A 6642-nucleotide genomic window follows, 5' to 3' on the forward strand; every position below is an offset into this window, starting at 1 on the left:
AAACCCTGATGTACTAGCTCTTTTACTTACAGGCACGGAAAGGGTGTTCAAAGGATGAGGAAGGCGTAAGAAGAGCCTTTCGGGATCAGGCCACAGTGCCTAACTAATCCAGTCTCCAGTTTCTAACAGTGGCCTGCCACATGTTTTCCAGGAAGCCCACAAGCAGGATGTGATCTGCAGTGTTACAGTCCACTCTACCATTCTGCTGCCTATCTGAATTTCAAGAGAGTGAACTTCTTCATGGTGGATGGCAGCTTCTTTACTGGAAACGAAACAGGAGAGCAATGGCTGAATAGCATGGGTGGTACAAGGTTGGGTATTCTGAGCGGCAAGTCCTGAGTGCTATCACTAACTCATTAGGAATCACAGAATCATAGAGCTGGAAGAGACCCCAAGGGCCATCAAGTCCAACTCCCTACCATTCAGGAATACACAAATCAAAGAACCCTTGATAGATGGCCATCTAGCCTCTGTTTAAAAACGTCCAAAGAAGCAGACTCTACCACACTCCAAGGCAGTGCATTTCACAGTCGATCAGCCCTTATTGTCAGGAAGTTCTTTCTAATGTTTAGGTGGAATCTCTTTTCCTCTCACATTCTCTCTGCCTCACCTTCATTTCATGCTGAAATATGGGAATAATGCTGCCACATCTCCCCAGGTTTTTATAAACATCACTGAGGCAATCTACATAACATTTAGAAACTGGCAAATCAGGGGCAGAACCAGGGGAAATCTGGCATGGCAGTGTTTTATTTATTTAGATGTTTATCCCATGCTTTTCTCCCCAATGGGGTTGCAAAGCTGTGTATAATATCATTTGATCCTCTTCAGCTCATTCCGCACATGCAGAATAATGCACTTTCAACTGCTTTCAGTGCTCTTTGAAGGTGTGCGGAATGGCAACATCCACTTGCAAACAGTTGTTAAAGTGGTTTGAAAACGCATTATTTTGCTTGTGTGGAAGGGGCCTTCCATTTTATTCTCACAACAACCCTGTGAGGTAGATTAAGCTGAGAGAGTGACTGGCTGCGCAGCAAATTTTCATGGTGGAGTGAGGATCTGAAGCTGGATATCACAGATCCTAGTCTGACAATATAATTATTACACCATGCTGGAACTGAGTTAAATCAGAATCTGGCATCCTAGCAAAATAGAATATATTTTTATTAAATTTTGTGGCCATAGGCCATAATAATACAATGTAAATACTACAATACGACAGTGCATTTTAAATTAAACCTAATAAAACAGTAAAATAATAAAAAAGAAAGTTTAAATATTACATCACTTTAATTTAGAATTTTATCAGCATAAATCAGGAACTGATTTCTTCCTTACACTAGTTGATAAAAAGGTAGAAGTGACTACATTAAAGGTAATAGAGGGGAAGAGACCAGTCAGTAAGAAATTAATGTGATCCACATCAGAGCCAGGAAAATTTGTCAAAGTTTGATTTAGTTTAGGATGAATAGAGGCACATAAAATAGAACAAATGAGATACTCAACCTGATTGGAGCAACATAGACAGAACTGTGAATCCAGAGGGACATTATTAAATCATCCCTGTAAGAATGTAAAATGCACAGTTTGGAATCAAGGGATTAGTAAGATCTGTTATAGGAAAGAGATTTAGTGGATTTGAACCACAGATACCACAAATAAAAGCTAGAAATTCGGATCATGTCAATGTCGCTAAATGCATCCTAGCACTGAATTGTGCTGTTGGTGGAAGTAATGAAATGCTGCCTTTTTCTGAAAATGCGGAAATGGCCTCTCTGACCCTTTCCAAATTGCCACAGACAGGACCGCCTTTTGATTCCACATTCCCTTCTTAGCACCTCCATCTTTAGCTGGTGAATTAACCTGGCCTATGACACCTGGATTTTCTGTGCTTGCGTCATGGAAATCAAATCCTGTTAGGTGCTGCAATTTCTGCCAGCATGATTAGCCAGCAGCAGGATAGGGACAGCTGAAAACTAAAACGTGCAGCAGTTCTTAAGCTAAGAGTCCATTTAGAAAAAAAGTCTCTTGGGTGTAGAGGGTGGTCAGGCAGAAATTTGTTTCTGTAGCACAGGGGTAGGGAACCTGCAGCTCGAGAGCCGCATGCGGCTCTTCTGCCCTTGCACTGCGGCTCCATGAGCCAAGCTGCTGGCCCCATCCTTGCCCTCCCTGCAGGCAGCAGGGCGGATGCATCCATGTGCTTCTCAGAATGAGCGGAGTAAAAGGTAAAAAAACCAATATATACAGTGTCATCTTTATTTTAAATGTCAAAAATTATTTGCAGCTCCAAGTGTTTTCTTTTCCCATGGAAAACAGGTCCAAATGGCTCTTTGAGTGTTAAAGGTTCCCTACCCCTGCTGTAGCAGCAGACCCTGGAGGACAGCAAACACAGTCCTGTTACTTACGGCAGGTGAGGTGCAGATCATGGAGATGATCTAATCTACCACACAGGGTTGCTGTTAGGAGAAACAGGAGAAACTGCCTTGGATATAAATGAAGAGAAATAAATTTAAACAATCTTTACATGTGTAACCATGTATATGCAGATTTGACCGCAAATAACTTTCCAGAGTTGCACATAAGATTTGCTGTAGTGTAAAGGCTGGATTGCTGCATTGGGAAATGTTATGCGCATATAAATTGGTTAACATCTGGACAGGAGACAGGGTGAAAAATGAATGGCCTGGGATTCATTTCGCCATCTGTTGTGGAAGCCCTATGCTTTAATTCCAAGAAATTATTCAGCAGTAAAGGCACCCTGCACATGCACAGAACTCTTCCGAATTATCACTGCATGTATTTCAGGACTTAACCCAGGTATTGAAAATAGAATTTAGGGTTTAATCTCAGTGAGGCAAACTGGAGGGTAAACCAAGGTCAGCAAGGTAAGAAGATTAATACTGTCTACTAACTGGAATACAAAACATTAATCCTATATGTAATTTAAATATTTGCTGGAACACAGCATATACATGGATGCTGAAAAAATTTGTACTGCAAAAATCCACATCAAACAGGAAGAAAACCTGACATTTGCCCTCGCAGATTTTGATACAAAGAAGGGGTATTTCTTCCAAATGTACAGCATTTTGACTTCTCAGCCATGGCAGTCTTGCTAACAATAAAACTGTTTGGCTGTTACATAGGGAAGACAATAGTTATATAGCTCTGATCCTCTTTGATCTGAGATTGCAAATGCCTTAACAGTCCAGGTGCTTGGGAGCAACAGCCGCAGAAGGCCATTGCTTTCACATCCTGCAGGTGAGCTCCCAAAGGTACCTGGTGGGCCACTGCGAGTAGCAGAGAGCTGGACTAGATGGACTCTGGTCTGATCCAGCTGCCTTGTTCTTATGTTCTTATGTTCTTATGTTCTTGCTTACAATGTGCCTCTTTCATTTTGTGTGTGTCCTGACACAATTCTCTATCAATGGACCTTGCAAGCTTATTGTACTGCTTCATTGTGGCCCTTAGAAAAGGTGAAAAGAAATCCCACAGGAATAACCAACACTGCTGGAACATGAATATATACAATTTTGGAGTGGCAATAGAATATAGTGGTTAACACTAGGGTCTGGGACAGCCATGTTCAGCTCCTCACTCTGCTATGGAAACTAGCTGGGTAACCTTGGGGTCATACACACTCATCCCAACCTACTTCACAGAGATGTTGTGAGGATAAAAAATGGAGGAGAAAACGATGTAAACTTTGTTGGGTCCCCGCTGGGGGGAAAGGCAAGATGTAAAGTAATAATAAATATTGCCTATGGAGGTTCATAATCATATCCAACACCCGAAATGCTTCTGGAACTATTTTGAAAGCATCACATACAAGCTACCTCAGCACATCCATACAGACTCTCCACGGAAAGAGTGAAATTGACTATACTGAAAGTCTTTTGAGACTCTGGTGTGTTAAATTTCACCAATCCGTTTTTATAATGGAACAAAGAAGTGGTTGCACTTAAACTCTGAAAATGAGGGCAAAATGGCCTTTCCTTTCCCATGGTCAGCCGCCTTTTATATACATAACCCACAACCTTCTCCTCTATTACACTAGTACAAGTATTTATTACAATATTTCCTAGGACTGCTAGCTCTTGCCTCTTGGTTGGAACATATGTGAGGATCTGGGGGTGAATCCTGGGGAAAGTGGTGTTTGGGGAGGTATCTCAGTGGGATATCACCATAGAGTCCACCCTCTCAACATTTTCTCCAGAGGAACTTATTGCTTTCATCTGGAGATAAGTCTCCAGATCTCACCCGGAAGTTGGCAACCATATTTCTACTTTTCCCTTCCATCCTAATACCCTCACAGTAGATCACAATGAATTTAAACTAATAAAAATATGCAACAGTCTTAAAAGAGTCTTAAAAGACCATGTACTCTGTCTCTCTCTGTATGTATGTATCAGCAAAATAGATAAAAGAATAAAAAACACCCAGCAAATCCACATACCAAGAAGAGCACAACTAGCAAAAGTCTAAGAATGGTTTCAGTTTAAGGGCTTTTCCAAAAAGTATCTTCCGCATTCAGTGGCAGTCCAAAAAAGATAGGGCCAGGCAAACTTTTCTTGGGAGGGTTTCAAAAGGTGCTGTACTGTTGTCAAGAAAACCCTCTCTCTTGGCCACTCAGTTTATTTTTGGTAGTGAGGGCAGAGAGAAGGAACATGATCTCATTGCTCAGGTGGGATTTTATGAGAGCAGGTGCTCCTTGAACATGGTTGGTTCAAGGTAAAGTTTGTAAACAGTTTCTAAGATTTAAAAAAAGCCTAAAAGGGTTTTAAAGGTTGTACCTAGTACTTTGAATTCAGTTCAGAAATGAACCGGCTACTTGTACAGATAACGCAGAAGAGGATTGTTACCACCAACAATGTGGCAGCCATGTTGGGACCACCTTCTGTTTCTAAACATTTTTCACTTAGGGATGATTCTGCTGGAACCTGGCTACCATCCCAGTGGGGTGCAGAGAAATCATTTAAGTGAACCAGCCATCTGTGTGCAATCCAAACTCAGTGGGACTCACTTCTGAATAAGCAAGATAGGAGCTGTACGTTTCTTAAATGCCAGTGAATTGATTCAAATATTTATTAGGATATAAAACCACAGCGTAAAACCTGGTGGCCTGTGAGGATTTGTGCACTGAGGGGCCAACAAGATAAGCTTGAACTACTGACTCAGTGAGGTAAATATGACTTAAAAATATCTCTGAAACTCTGGGAGCGATGAGTCTCAGGACTGCCAAACCAAGGAGGGAACATGCACAATGCTTTCTGGAAACAAATTATACATGTTTCATGGAAGCAGGAATTAGAAATCATAGGAGACTCCAACTAGCCTGGAATCTGTTGGTAAATAAAATCCAACAAGCGTGGTATGTCCAGTAAATTCCTGACATGCCTTGCTGACTACTCCCTTTTGGACAGCGCAGGAAGAAATTAAAGGATGGGCTTATCTTCAAGTTGATCCTGACCAACAGGGAAGACAGGTTGATGAGGAGAAAGAAGTGTGCACTTTCCCCCCAAGTGTTGGCACAATACTGGAATTCTTGATCTCATGGAAAATTAAAGATAAATGTAGTCAAACAAGTACCTTAAACTTCACGAAAGGTTATTTGAGAGAGTGAGAATGAACTGGGCATGTTTAGCCTAAAGAAAACTGAAGGGAATGTGAGTATGTTCTTCAAAACCTGAAGCATTATCAGAAGAGTGCACGCCCTTTTTTCGGAAGGAAACTCTAGATTATAAATGACAGGAGGTTAGACTGCAGTTAAAAAACTTAAGGGGAATAGTTCCACTGTGGAGCAACAACAGAAAAATAACAGGCTGTCTTTTATTAGAGGATTTCAAGCAAAGCTTTAATTCTACCATACAGCCTACTCTCCAAGAAATTATAAATGATCAGTGGCTTGAAATAGCCTGTCTCCCTCTCTCCCTAAACTTTCAGTATTCCGGGCCCCTTTTGGCATCCTGAATCCCCATCAGACTGTGTGTGTGTTGGGGGCTTGTGATTTTATGCAGCCGAGATGCCCTGGGTGGGATTCTTGTCTGTGCCATTTTGGCTGGCATGAACTACTCACTTTATTGTTAGACATCATAGCATTTTAAATTTAAAATGCATGCATATTAAGAGTTTTGTTGCAATTAAAGAGTGTGAAATCCTGTGAGCTTGCTAAAGCCGCCCTAGAATGATGCTACTCTGCAAAATCAGCCCTTACATTTCTTTAGGTCAAAAATGCCTTTACAGTCACCGTATCTCTTTCAAGGTCACAGAACAGTCCTAACTTTAATATAAAGAAATCTCAGACATATTGGATTTAATTCTTATCTTAACAAAATTAAACACTTTGTGGTAAAACGTTCCTACACCTACAATCTTACTTAACACTTATCAATTAATATTTAAAACTTATATAGGCTCACTAGTCTCTAATAACACATTTCCTTTCTGCTGTATCACGTTTATTGGACCGTTTTGTTTCGATGGCTGCAGCAAACCCCCCCGGAGTTTGTTCTGGATCACAATACGTTGCACAACTAAAATTCCGGGCTGCTTCCACCCGTCGTTGGTTCAAGTAGGTATGAAAAAGCCATTCAATGGGAAGCCACAGACAACCCTTTTCCTATCAAACACCCGCAATCAACT

This window comes from Sphaerodactylus townsendi, linkage group LG12, assembly GCF_021028975.2.
Source record: "Sphaerodactylus townsendi isolate TG3544 linkage group LG12, MPM_Stown_v2.3, whole genome shotgun sequence".
In the NCBI taxonomy this organism is placed as follows: Eukaryota; Metazoa; Chordata; class Lepidosauria; order Squamata; family Sphaerodactylidae; genus Sphaerodactylus; species Sphaerodactylus townsendi.